We start from the raw sequence: 15,345 nt of genomic DNA on the forward strand, positions 1-15,345 counted from the left end.
TACTATATTAAAGGACTTAACTAGAAAAGCTTAAATTTTAATTTTGACACAAATATACATAAAAATTATAAAATTTATAAAATTTAATAGTTTAATAAGTTTAAATGATTTAATTTTCACTTTTTTACTTTTAATATTTTAATTTAATTTTTTTTAATTCTTTTACCTCATTTTGTTTTTAAAATTTAAAAACATTAAACTAAAAAATATCTTTTTATGAAAATAAAAAAATAAAGATTAAAATATATAAATTTATGAAATTGAATAGTTTAATAAATTTAAATTATTAATTTTCACTTTTTTCACTTTTACTTTTAATTTTATTTAGGTTTTAAAATTAAAAAAAAAATTAAAACTAAAAAATATATTTTTATGAAATTTATGAAAATAATATATATATATATATATATATATATATATATATATATATATATATATATATATATATAAATAAAAATTGTAAATTTATGAAATTTAATAGTTTGATAAATTTAAATTATATAATTTTCACTTTTTTTTAATTTTATTTTTTTAAATGTTTTTACTTTATTTAGTTTTTTAAATTAACAAATATAAAATTAAAAAATATTTTTTATATAATTTTCACTTTTTTCACTTTTTTTCACTTTTTTTAATTTTTTTACTTTATTTAGTTTTTAAAATTAAAACTAAATAATATTTTTTATCAAAATATTAAAATTTAAATGAAGCTCATACTACATTAAATCTCGCAATAGTAAGTGTGTTTTCTATTTAGACATATTAAAAATATTAATTTTATTCTTTAACTCAATTGACTAACACCAAAAATGACGGAATGACTAAAGTGTTGACAAAAATAAAAATGGAGAATCATATCGTTTGTTTTTCAAATAGCAGGGACGAAAATGTAAATTAAAAAAAAATGTGTAGTATCTAAGGGTAATTTACTCTATTAAAAGGTATAATTATCTTTTCTTATTTTTTATATTATAAATAAATTATATTATATCTAATAAAAATAATAAAAATTATTTTTGTGATAAAAGTATTTAATTTAAAACTTCTTCTATATAGTTTTTTTGATAATTTTTTAAATAAATTTAATAAATTAATTAATTAAAGCTACTAAAATATGAATGATTAATTTTTTTATTTTTAAATAATTAGATAATTTAAAAATAATTTAAATAACTATACATTTTAATAAAGATAATATCATATATATAGTTGTTATGTATTTTTGGAGTGTTGGCAATATATATATATATATATATATATATATGAGGCTATAAAATGTAAAAATTAAAAAGATTAGTATTTGTTCAGTAATGTTTGAAACGCTAGAGTTAAATCGCTAAAATACAACTAGAAAACAGTCGATTAGCGACGGAAAAATTGGCGGGACTCATTCCACCATTTTTTTCACTAAAATCCGTTGCTAAAAGTAATACATTTAGCGACAGATTTTTTAATCCGTCGCTAAAAGTAATATTTTTCTTAAAAGAATTATTAATTTAAAAAAGTTATTTATTAATTAAAATAATATTAATTGAAAATAATTATTTATTAAAACAAAATTATATATTAAAAAATAAATTCCTTAAAAAAATAATTATTTACGAAAAAAATACTTCATCAGTCCCAAAACAATAGTCCAAGAGCCGTTGGCTGACGCCCCCTAGTCCAGACATTGATATATATCACTTCAGAAGAAAGGATATAAAAGTAATTACCTTTTTCTTGGGCCTCGAGCGGGAACACATCTATGGAGAACGACATAGATCAAAGGGATGAAGCAAACAAAGAAAGTCAAGGATAGGTTAGAATATGGTCGACAAAAAACCTATATAATATGCTCGACTGAAAGGGTCGATGGAATGGAGTTCAAACGAAATTAGAGGAATTGAAAGTCCCGACTGAAAGGAGAGGAAGGGGCAAAAGCCCACTTTGGAACGAATTTCCTCTTGAAGTTGGAGCTACTCTGTCAGCGAATTGTAACTGGAGCTTTTGGAACTGGTTATTCACAAAGCCTTATTTTAGGCAGGCAGCTTACTTCTATGACTTATGTATGAACAACAAAACTCACGCAAATTGACCTGGTTTGGGATATCAAACTCGTGTATTAGTCGCTAAAACCATGTTGTGGTGTTATATATATATATATATATATATATATATATATATATATATATATATATATATATATATAATTCATAAATAACTAGTATTATTTTATTTAAACTTAATATTTTTTAGAAAAATATAATATTAAATAAAATAAAATTACATCAGGTGAAATGAAATATTATATTAATGAATTCTAATATACTACTACTTATAAAAAAAGAGAAAATTTCCTATAGTACACTATTTTATATTTTATTTTTGATTTATATTATTTTTAAATACATTTACAAATCGTACCTGTTTTTATACCATTTTTTTTTTAAATTTTAAAAATATCCTTTGGTTACTTTTTATGATTTATGCTTTTTTTTTATAAATTTTTTTCTAGTGTTTTTTTAATATAACTATGGTGTGTTTTTAGTGTAAATATGGTGTATATATAGTGTATATATAGTTTTTTTGTAATATTTTTAAAGTATATACTATTAACACAATGCAAATACAAGATAAACACTGCAAATACACCATATATACACTAAAGAAACACTAGAAATACATCACAAAAATATAGATATACTAGAAAAACACCACAAATACACTATGATATACTAGAAATACACTATAAAATAAATACACTATTAAACTCCGTAAATACACCATAAATCAATTTGTTGTTTACAAAATCAGTAGCATCAAAATAAAAGAACAAATCTATGAACAAGAGAAAGACAAAATAATTATATGAATAATAGAAAAAATTTATAAGTAAAAAAATAACAAATCTACAATAATCTATTTACAAAAAACCTAAAAAATTACAAAAAAAAATATGAAAACGATATCGAGGGATCCATCGAAAGAAACGCGGTGACGATAAAATCAATGGAAAGAATCACGACGATGAGAAATCCACTGAAAAATGCGACAACAAAAAAATCATGATGAGAAATCTATCAAAAGGCGTGTGACGACGTGATGGAAGAAAGCGATGTCCAACGAAAATGGATGAACAGAAAAGATAATTGAAAGAAGTAGACGAACGGAAAAAAGAAGAAAAGAAGAGAAACATTAGAGAGGAAGAGGAATAGAGAGAGGGATGGGCAGCTGCTCTGTGTAAAAAATGACCTAAAATATGTGAAGCATTTTACATATAGAAGGATATTTTTGTAAATATGTTTACAAAAAGGATAGCGACAAAAATATTGAAAAAATGGGTGAAAAGGGTGTAAATAAATTTTAAAATCAAGTATTTTAGAAATAACTTCTATAAAAAAGTTTGCGAAAGAAAAAAAATTCAATAAAATTAATATCTCTATCTGTTGAGCATATATTATTTTTAAGCATTGATACTGGTAAAAAAAAATTAACTAATTGATACCTCTATGCAATTTTATAATAGGCATTTCAATTAAATAGCAAACGTTTTCTAGTTTTATCAGTTATGACCACACCTTGCAAAATTGGCTAGTTTAGTCCATATTAGGATATTTAAAATTTTTTATAGCCATTTTTAAAATATTTTTTGTTAAAAAGAAAAATATAAAATAAATTTTAAATTAATAAAAGAATGGAGAAAATTCACAATATGTTTTTAGTACGAAAGTATTCTCTAAATTATCTTGAAACAAATTTATAAAGACATTTCAAAATACTAAACAAATTATTTATGCATAAATATTTCTTTAATATCCGTCATTCAATAATTTAATCTAAATAACCACTTTTAACAAAAACAAGAGGGAATAGATTTTGAATAGTTCAATAAGGAAGAAAGGATCAACGCGCCTTCTAAATTTGTAACACGGGATCATCTAACCTAATTTATATTTTTTTGAGCAAATAACCCCAAAATTCTTCATTTTTGGGTCAAATAACCCGATAATTTATATTTTAATTTAAAAAATAGATTTTATATCGCAACAATTCGGGAAATATTTAATTACTTTTTTGCATCCTTCGCCTCCGATTTGTATTTTACACGTTTTAAAAATATAATTATGGGGTTATCTGACTCAAAATTGAAGAGTTTTGGAGTTCGTTGCTCAAAAAAATATAAATTGGGTCAGATAATTCCGTGTCACAAGTTCAGGAGGTGCGTTGACTCTTTATTCGTTCAATTAAGTACTTACATATGCTCCTACAAGAATCAAATACAGTGCTCTGTAGATCATTTCAGGTTCTTTGCTTGTGATTTATTTTTCTTACAATTATTATTATTAAAGTTGAAAACTAAAAACGGGAGGGTCCAGAGTAGCTGTGGCCTAACAAGAATCTGGATGCCATTAGAAGTGGTAACCTTTTTAACTGTTTGCTTTTCTAAATTAATACAGGTGGGTATGTTTTAGTGTTTATATAATAGTTTAGTGCTTTTTCCATGCTTATCATTGTCATTCATCTATATTTTAATTAATAACTATCCTGTGTTTTCTTGTTTCTTTCAATTTAGTCCACTAGCTTTTATAAAAAAAAAAAAATCATATACTTTATACATGTTGGAGCTGCTTTTCTCTTCCTTTTTAGGGTTAATAGCTTAAAAATATAGAAATGAGGTTATTTCTGACCAAGACCGTTATCTACATTGACTTTTTTCTGATGAAACATTGCTCGGTGTCTAAAATTACAAACTATTGTTCATGCTTTAATTTATAAAATTAAAAATTTGTGTTAGATTTACAAAACATGCAAAAATTCGGGATTATGTTTAAACTATTAAGCCGTAAAATAATAATTAACTTTTTGTTGAAAACTCTCAAACATAATCCAATTCAATAGACATTCACATATATAAAATTTTAGATAAATTCTTATTTAATAAAAATTTATCGGAACATTACAAATTTGAAAATCTACTTGTAGAAATAATATTTTTCATGCCTTATCTAGTTTTAATTTTTTGAGATGTTATTTTATTAAAAAATGTTCCGACTTTATATTGATGCATGTCTTCCTTATTGTATAATTTATCCAAGGTCAAATTTTCAAGCCCTAATCATTAGAAAATAAGGCTGAATTTGCAGTAGCTAATGAAAATGCATAAGGAGCAGGCAGGTCACATTATAAAATTATTCACCACATTCTGTAGAAAAGGAAAGTAATTAAGGATAACAAGCAAATCCATGTTTAAAAAGGAATGCAGGTGGCCGTGATTAAGAAATTGAAATGGCCATTTAATATTTTGGAAGCATGTCAATTTACTTGCTGGGTTAGATAATGTCTCGCTTGAGACACTTATATCTCGTTCGAAACATTGCGATAAAATTTCTAAAGAATCAATTTTATTAGAGAGTCTAGAAAAACTCCAACACTGCATTCCGACAAAAAATCTTCCGGCATCACCAAAATTACATTCGAAACTGAGTTATTATCTTATTATCAACTGGATTTAAATCATGATAAGTTTTTCAAATATTTTATCTTATATTAAATTATGTGCAATATTTTTTATGTTCGCTGGAATATTATAATACGTGATGAACCTTTTTATATATTCTGAAATTTTCCATGGTATATATTAAAATTTAATTATTGATTTTAATTTCAAAATCAAAGAGAAAAATAAATTATTATTTTAGTTTAATCCACACTTTTATATAAATTTAAATATATTATGCCTTTAAATTGAATTCAATAATTATGTTATAAAATATAAAAGAAGAAGAAGCCAAATATGGCCTAATCAATAAGGGATTGCGCCTAAAAAGACTCGGTTAAAAAGAATAGACCATGAAAATCAAGAAGAGACTCGGTCTAATAAGGGTCGATCAAAAAGAAATCAAAGAAACACCAAAAAATGAAAATCAAGAAATTAAAAGAAACATCACCGGAAAATAAAAAAGAATGGGGTAACACCTCTAAAAACAACGTAGCGTAAGAGAATTGGAAGAAAATAAGTTAAGGTGCTAAAGAAAATCAAAACTGAAGTACTCGACCTGAATGATGTGAAACTGAAGGGCTCATCCCTATCAACCGCAATAAAAGGAAGAGCAAAATGGCCCAAGAGGCGAATAGTAAAATGGCCCGAGAGGCAAAGAAAAAGATATCCCAAAAGACAAAGGAAGAAATCGCCCAAGAGACAAAAAGAAAAACTGTAGAAATGATTAAACACCAAAGAATAAGAATACAACCGAAAGAACAAAGGAAACGAAAGCAACAAGGAAAAAAATAAAGAGAAAAATAATAAATCAAGAAAGCTCCGTCAAAGAAAAATAAGACAAGGGACTTGCTTTAATAAGGCTCGATCAAAAATGTCAATAATTTAATATGAAAATTCACAAATTTAAAAAATTATCATCTCTCATAGTTTAGTTTATCTTTTAAAATTTTATTTCCTAAATAAAAAGGTAAATTCATTAGTTTTTATGAGTAATGAATTTCTTTAATATTTTAATATTTTGAAATTATGCCTATTAATCAATTAATTGTATATTTAATTCAATTTGTATAATTTTAAATTTAGTAATTTTATATTTTACGAATTTCAAATTTATGAATTTTATTAAATCATTGGATTCCTAAAACTCTCAATTCAAATGTTGCTTTTGAGATTTTCAAACGTTAGATTCCTCTATTAAAACGTCGTATGACGCGAGAGTGTCACGTACGGTTTTTTTTTAGAAGGGGAGTAGTCCATTTTCAGGTTCTTAAATTATACCTGTTTTGTTTATCTGGTCCTCAATATTTTTTTTATTCTTATCTGGTCCTTCAATTTAGCGAAAAACCATTTTTCAGTCTCAGACTACTAGAACGACGCCGTTTAGGATATCAATTTGTATTTTTGAAAATAACGAAACAACGTTATTTTTTTTACTTAAGGACTTAATGCTTTTTGCTTAGTTGATGGACTAAATAAAAGTAGAAAATAATTTAAAGATCAGATAATCAAAACATGTAAGTTTAGGAATTTGAAAAAAATTATTTTTTTATTAAATTATATGGTTATGTGGTGCTCATATGTTTCTTCTATATGAACTCTTTCTTTGATGTTTCTTAACTTTTCTTTATTGATTTTTTGTTTGGTTTGTAGTAGTAAAATATATTATTGTTTGCCCATTTGCACCATTTGGCATCACTTGAATGGATAACAAGCCATGAGTCAAATTATAAAATTTGCAGCTAACTAGAGAATCTTAATGCTTAATTTAACTTTAATTATCTATCAATCAATATACTCCCTCCATTCTGAATTAGTTGTCGCTTTATAGAGATTTTTTTGTTCCATAATACTTGTCACTTTAGAATACCAAAAAAACATTTATTGCTATTTTTTCACATATATCCCTCATTAATTAATTAAAAGAATATAAAAATACAAATAAAGAGTCATACTAATTAATGTTAACAACTTTCAAGAAGGGCTAATTTAGTAAAAATACTTATAATTGTAAACATTATTAATTTCTTAATTTATATGAAAATAGCTAAAACGACAACTATTTCAGAATGAATGGAGTAAAAATTCTTGCTTTATTGCTACTTTAAGAAAATAAATAACTTCAAACTAACCAGCATGGATTAATAGGAATTGCCACTAAGCAAGGCATTTATTGTGTTCTCTATTTCTTTGTCTTTACTCTTTACTAAAAGTAGTGGGTGGCTAATTAGATCTTCTTTCAAAGATAGACTAGATATTTATCAGTTGGGTGGATTAGAGTATTTCTGATGAGCTTTTTAAAATAATCAAATTTTTTATTTTAAAGATTTTAGTAATGAATTGAACCTCCAACTCTTTTTTTTTTTGGTGACGAGGACTCACTCTACTGAGCCGAAACTCAATATCATTGTCAAACCCCGAGATATGGACCGCCCGCAAGCCCACATACCTGGTAAATCCGGGCTATAATGGCTAGCAACCCAGCCTCAACCACTCCATATTAAGAAAGGGCGTAGCCGGGGTTCGAACCCACAACCTTTAGCGCCCAGATGGCTGAGACTTATATCACTAGACCAAATCCGTGCGGGCACCAACTCTTTATTTTAAGGTAAGAATAAAGCATGTTTGACTCTTTATGTATGAAGAACCAAACTTCACTCTCTAATCAATATCTCTTCAATATTATTTCAAATTTTAAAATGATTTGGTTAGTTATTGTTGATAATATGATGTTTAATTTATGCACTATAACAGAAAATAAATTTAATATTTATGGACAAAATAATAATAAAGAGTTATAAATTAGAGAGTTTTTTGGACCAAAATTAATAAAATTGTTATTTATATATAAAATGATCTCTATTTATAAAAGACGCTCTTTACTATAGAGAGTATCATTGGGGATGTTCTTATTCCGATACCTTCACATATACTATAATTTATATTTAAATTTTTTTATTTAAAAATTAAGCAATGTTATTTTTATATTTAGTTTTGTTAATATTTTAATTCAACAGTTCATATTTAGTGTTAGTCAATTAACTTAAATATTTAATTAATAAAATTAAATTATTTTAATATAAATATATATATATTTTTATAAGATATCATTGATTTATTCATAGAAAAAAAGATATCACTGATTTGATTTAATAAATATAATTTTTTTACTCTTTTAATTTTCTTAATTTTGTAATTTGTAATTTTTGTTACTTTTCAAAATTAAGAATTTTTTTTAGAAACTAAAACATTTATTTTTAAGAAAATTTTAAAAACTAAAGCATTAATACATGTAAAAGAAATTAAACTAAATCTCATGAAAATATATTATTTATATTTATATTAAAAATAAGGTAAAAACTAAATTAATATGTTATTTTATTAATTAAGTTTTTTAAAACTAAATAAACTTTTTTAATCTAAAAAAGTATTTTTAAAAATAAAATATTAATAAATAAAAAAATTAAATTAAATTTATTAAATCATTAGATTTTATTTTTCTTATTTAAACATATTTTAAAAATAAGCTAAAGGAGTAAACTGAAATTAAATTTTGTTAATTAACTCTTTTGGATTAGTTGAATAACAATAAAAATTGAATGAACAATTAAAATATTAATGAAAACAAGAGCAAAGAATGACATTGTTTTTTTTTTAAAAGAACGCATGTGTAAATTTGGCTATATATGAAGGATATAAGAATAATTTTTTTCTTTTATTTTAATTTAACTGGGTAAGAGCATTTTAAATAGTGCTCTTTATTTTAAAGAGCATATTTAGTAATAAAGAGGATCTTTAATAAAAAGAGTAATATATTTAAATTTGTTCCAATAGATTCTTTAATATGAACTCTTTATTTTACTTTTATTTTTATAAATAATATTTCAAAATAAAAAATATTAAAAATATTAGTTTATTTATTTAGTTTTTAAATTCAAAAATACAAATACTACATTTCAAATGAAAAATAACCAATTTATTATTTTAAAATTTGAAAGTTTGTTTTTTAAAAAATAAAATAAAATAAAGTAAAAAGTGAAAGTGGCTCTGCACATGTAGAGAGCCATTTTCACTCTCTTCTCTAAATTTAAATTTTAGAAAGTCAAATGAACTTTAATTCATTAATAAAACTCTTTAAATTAAAGAGTTGGTCAATTTTAAAGGGCCCATTGCAGATACTCTAATAAATAATTAAAATTATTGATGAAATATCTTTCCTAAGTCCACAATATTTAATTTTTAATACAATAAGTCTAAATTTAGTTTCTTTTAATTTTTTTAAATCAAATATTTTAACTTTTATTAATTTATTAAAATTCAACCTCTTATTATAATTTTTTTTTCCAATTGATAAAATTTATTTTCAAATTCAATGTCGATCTCACTAGCATGAGTAACATAAAAATCATTTACTATTTCAAATTGTGATTTTTTTAATACAATACAGACATATTAGAAAATAGAAAATATACATGTTTTTAAGTGAGTTAAAGCAAACAGATTAAAAAGATTAAGTAAAAGGATTAATTACATATAAAATCACCACCTTTACACGAATTTTCAAAAATAACACGACCTTTAAAACGTGTCAATTCAGGGCATCACCTTTCATTTCTTTTCAAAAACAACATGGACACGTTTTTGGATAAAATTTTGCTGACTTGGACACCCAATAGGAGTACCACGTGTCATGCCACGTCAGCAAAAATGCCACTAAAATTGTGTCCATATTGTTTTTGAAAAGAAATAAAAGATGGTGCCCTGAATTGCCATGTTTTAAAGGTCGTGTTATTTTTATAATTTCGTGTAAACTTTTGGATAGATAAAAACCAATAACGAATGTTGGCCTAATAAAAAATAGAAATTATATATACATAATTAATTATTTAATAACCTTAATGAATGTTGTTTGGCAGTATGGGTTGGACAAATCTTGTGACATTTGCACATAGGTGGATATCATTACCTAGCAATTTATAAGAGTACAAGCTCAAGTATCTCTACTTCCACATTGCAGAAATATAAAACAGGAAAAAAACAAATTTTGAAAGGGAAGAAAATTATTGATACTAGTCACTTTGAGGTAAGACATAATAGTATACTTTTTTATTCTGAATTGATAAAAAAATACTCCTGCAATAATATTTTATATTATAAAACATGTTCCTTTTAAGTTAATATAAACAAATTTCTATTAAACTTATTTTTATAAATTAATATATGACGATAATTATTTTGAAGTTATACGCAACGGAAAGAAACTTAAATTAATGAAAAATCATTAAACAGCAACAAAATATATAAACAATCAAATAAAAATAAGATATACGTCTTCTAATCTGTGGACGAAATACCGAGTCGTCCACACAAAACAAGAAATTAGAAGAGAATAGTTAGGATCTCTCTAACGCTAAATTCAATCACCACAAACAATTTATTCACTTAACAAGACAAATAAACTCAAAAAATGCTAGATACAATTACTATATATGTCTTGCACATTCTTAAAATCCTAAAAGTTAATAGCATGAATAGTTATAGAATTACAAAAATCCCCAAAATATACATGTTTACAAATCACCACTGGCTGCACCATTGCCTTGGTGCTGCTCACAATGTCACCATGGTCGTGGTCTAGACCGCGGTGTTACCATGGCCTTCACCATAGCAATGGTCTAGGCCAGGATGGTGCCACATCCACTATCAGGGTGTTCTATAAAGGTGCTACTTCACAGTGGCTTGCACCACGGTCCTAGTTCTCTCCATGGTCATATCGCAAACTTGAATTTGCATTAGGCTTAACCCATATAGAGGTCCCTGTACTTTACACATTTTATTTCGTAGGTCCTTATACTTCATTTTGGTATTATTTGGTCCCTCTACTTACCTATTTTTGATTTTTAGATCCTTTATGAGTTTTTTCCGGTCCTTTTGTGTGACTGGAGAAAATAAAAATTGTAAGTAGAAGGACTTAAGAAAACAAAAATTGTAAGTAGAGGGACTGAAAAAAACTCACAAAGGGCCTGAAAATCAAAAATAGGTAAGTAGAGGGACTAGATAATACAAAAATGAAGTATAAGGACATATAGAAAAAAAAGTGTAAAATACAGGGACCTTTATATGGGTTTGGCCTTTGCATTACGAATTATTGGCATCATCTTAACAATTTCCACATTAATCTAAGTCTTTTGTATCACAAACAAATATTAGAATGACAATTATTTCACCTTCTCCACTTTGCACCTAACCGAGCTACTACAACTTTATTGTCAACTTTTGCATAAGTTAAAAACCAATAACGATCGGCACATATGTAATATGAGCAACTTGAATCTGCATATTAGTGATCCTAATATTCTGGTTTGCTTTGTCCGAGACTTTTTCAGTAACAAATTATTCTTAAAAAAAGTATTTTATAAATTAATTAGTTTTTTCTTGGAAAAGAATAAAAATGTATAATATTGTCAAAAGTTAAATGAAATGTTGGGCCTAAAAGCAAAGAACGAATGTTCATTCAATGGGGCCTGTATGAACGAGTGTTGGTTCAATTGGAAAATAAACAAAACAAATGGGCCTTCCAAGTATAATAGTAGCAGAATTTGGAGGACTTAAATGGCATTTTACCCTTTCAAATTTCAAGTCATGGTTAATCAGTACAAATTTCAACTTTGTATTTAATTTATTGCATAAACTTATTATTATTTTTTATCATTTTGTCCCACTTTTGTACCAAACCCAACGCGTAATGTTGGAAAAATACTAATGTAAACCTAATTCGCCAAATAATAAGCACGTAGATTCTATTCTTTTTTTTGAATAAGAAAGGATGTTATTAACTCAAATCGAAAGCAATTACAGACGTAAGATACTTAGGGAAGTTCGAAAACCACTCCTGATGACCTGACAAGGAACGGGCGTTTTGCGCAAGAATATGCGCAGTCTGATTCGCATATCGCCTTACAAAAACAAAATCAATGTTACTAAACTGCTTCGCTAAAATAGAACAATCCTCGACTAACAAGTCGGAATCATTCGACAAAGGATTTCTAATATCTAAAATAACATCCACAGCATCCGACTCGATAGTCACATTATCGAAGCCTTTAATCCAACTTAACGCCTCTCGGATTCCCATTATTTCTGCCAGTCTAGGAGAAAAAGAACCTGGAATGCTGAGATGTCTTGCTTGAACCAACAAACCTTTGCAATCTCGAACAACGATGCCGATACCGATCTTCTCCATACCAGAAAAAATGGCAGCGTCAACATTAACCTTCCATCTTCCCAATTCTGGAGCTGACCATCTGAGAAGACCGTCCGTGGCGGCAGCATGCTGATCCCGACGATGAGGCAAAGCTGAATGAGCTACTAACCAGGCAGCCAAGTGATTGCTTGCTGAATCCAATACCTTCTCCACCGAGTCCCCTTTACTATGCCAAACAATATTATTTCTGTTTCTCCAAAGGAACCAACAGATCATACCAGCGAGAGCACCATCAGCCGTAGATAATCTCATCAGTAACTCCTCACACCAGCTTGGAAAATCAGAAAAGATGCCCCCAGAAATAACCAAACCAGACCTGGCCCAGACTTCTACTGCAAATGGACAAGTGATCATTAAGTGTGCAGCTGATTCAGGCCCTGAACTACACAGCGGGCAGTCTGAATTAATGAAAACACGACGGCCAGCTAAAGAGTCTGCAGTGGGCAGATACCTGGAACAGCTTCTGCAAAGGAAATTTCTAACGTGAAGCGGAATGTTCAAACTCCAAATTTTCCTCCTAATGGCAGGCGGGGAGTAGGTGATGTTATTACAAAGAGCACGATAACAGCTTTTTACCGAGAAGCCTCCTTTAGATTCAAACAACCATGACCATCTATCACTCACATCTAGATAACTAACCGGAACCCGTAAAATAAGAGAGACAGTTGTGCTATCAAACATGTCCCGAAGTAAATCCATGTCCCAAGTATTACCATCAACCTCTAGCAATTGGTTAACAGTAGCATTGGACAACCCCGGCGGAGCCACTCCACTAATCTCGCTATAGTCGACATCATTCAACCAAGGATCTCCCCATATCCGAGTATTCTCCCCATTTCCAATCCTAACACGCACACCTTTCTGCATCACATTTTGAGACTCGAAAATGCTCCTCCAAACATAACTAGAGTTCGAACCAAGCTTAGCATCTAGAAAAGAAGAGTTTGGAAAATACCAAGCTTTAAATATTCTAACCATGAGATTATTTTCCACATTAACCATTCTCCAAGCTTGTCTAGCCAACATAGCAATATTAAACTCCCTAACTCGCTTAAAACCCATACCTCCAAACTTTTTTGGAATGCAAAGTTTATCCCATCTAGCCCAATTTATCCCTTTTTTTGTTTCTTGGTTTCTACCCCACCAAAAACGAGTTCATCATCCTCTCTAACTCTTCACACAATCTATTAGGGATTAAGAAAACATTCATTACATAATTAGGCATAGATTGAGCAACGGTTTTGATTAAAATCTCTTTGCCACCTCGAGAAAGAAATTTCGTATTCCACCCTTTTACTTTTCTCCACACTCTGTCCTTAATGAAGCCAAAAATTTCAGATTTATTCCTACCCACTAAGCTTGGAAGACCCAAGTAGTGATTTGTTCCCTCTGCACAACCCACCTGCATACCAATACAAATACCATTTCTAATATCTGCTCCCACGTTATGGCTAAGTAGAAAGTTTGATTTGTCCAAATTAATCATTTGACTAGAAAAGCGCTCATACCGACTTAAAATCTCTTTTATAACCAGCATTTCCTCAATAGAAGCTCGGAAAAAAAAGAAAACAATCATCGGCAAAAAATAAGTGACTAACCTCCGGAGCACCACGACAAATAGAAACCCCGTGTAAACGACCACCTTGTTCCGCTTGAGATAAGAGAGAACTCAATCCTTCCGCGCAAATAATAAATAAGTAAGGCGATAACGGGTCACCTTGCCTCAAACCACGCTCTGGAATAATCGCCTCGTCCAAAGCTTCACCGCCAATGCTTGTATATCTCACAGTAGAAATACAACACATAACTAAATTCACCCAATGGTCATTAAACCCAAGCTTTAGAAGCATGAATTCGATAAATTTCCAGCGGACTCTGTCGAAAGCCTTACTCATGTCTATTTTAAGTGCAGCCACCCCATTTTTTCCTCTACGTTTTTTTTTCAAGTAATGCCCTATTTCAAAGGCAATGAGAAAGTTGTCTGTAATCAAGCGATTCTCAACAAAAGCGCTTTGATTTTCTGAAATAAGAATAGGCATTAATTTTTTCATGCGATTTTCCATTACTTTAGCTATAATTTTATAAACCACGTTACAAAGAGAGATAGGCCTGTAATCGGAAATAAACTCACTATTTTTTTTTTTGGAATTAAAACAACAGATGTGTCATTTAAACCTTCACACAAGGTACCATTAACAAAAAAATCACAATAGATTTTAGTAATTTCAGCTCCCACTACCCTCCAGTAACTCTTAAAAAAACCCGGGTTAAACCCATCCGGTCCCGGAGATTTGTCGTTATGCATGCTAAACGTTGCTCGCCTTACTTCCTCACTTAACACAGGACCGTTAAGAATATCATTATGAACTGAGTCGAGTTTGGGCAACAAGTCAAAATCAATAGCAGCTGAGTTATCGTTTTCGGAGAAAAGATTGGTGAAATACTTAGTTGAAATATTTTTAATCTCTTCCACAGAATTCTTCCAAGAACCAATGTCGTCTTTTAGCTTTTCAATTCGATTGATTTTTTTTCTACGAGGAAGCGGAGTTGTGAAAATACCGGGTGTTCGCGTCTCCGCTTGCGAGCCAGAAACATTTAGACC

Source organism: Mercurialis annua, linkage group LG4, assembly GCF_937616625.2.
Source record: "Mercurialis annua linkage group LG4, ddMerAnnu1.2, whole genome shotgun sequence".
NCBI classification, from domain to species: Eukaryota; Viridiplantae; Streptophyta; class Magnoliopsida; order Malpighiales; family Euphorbiaceae; genus Mercurialis; species Mercurialis annua.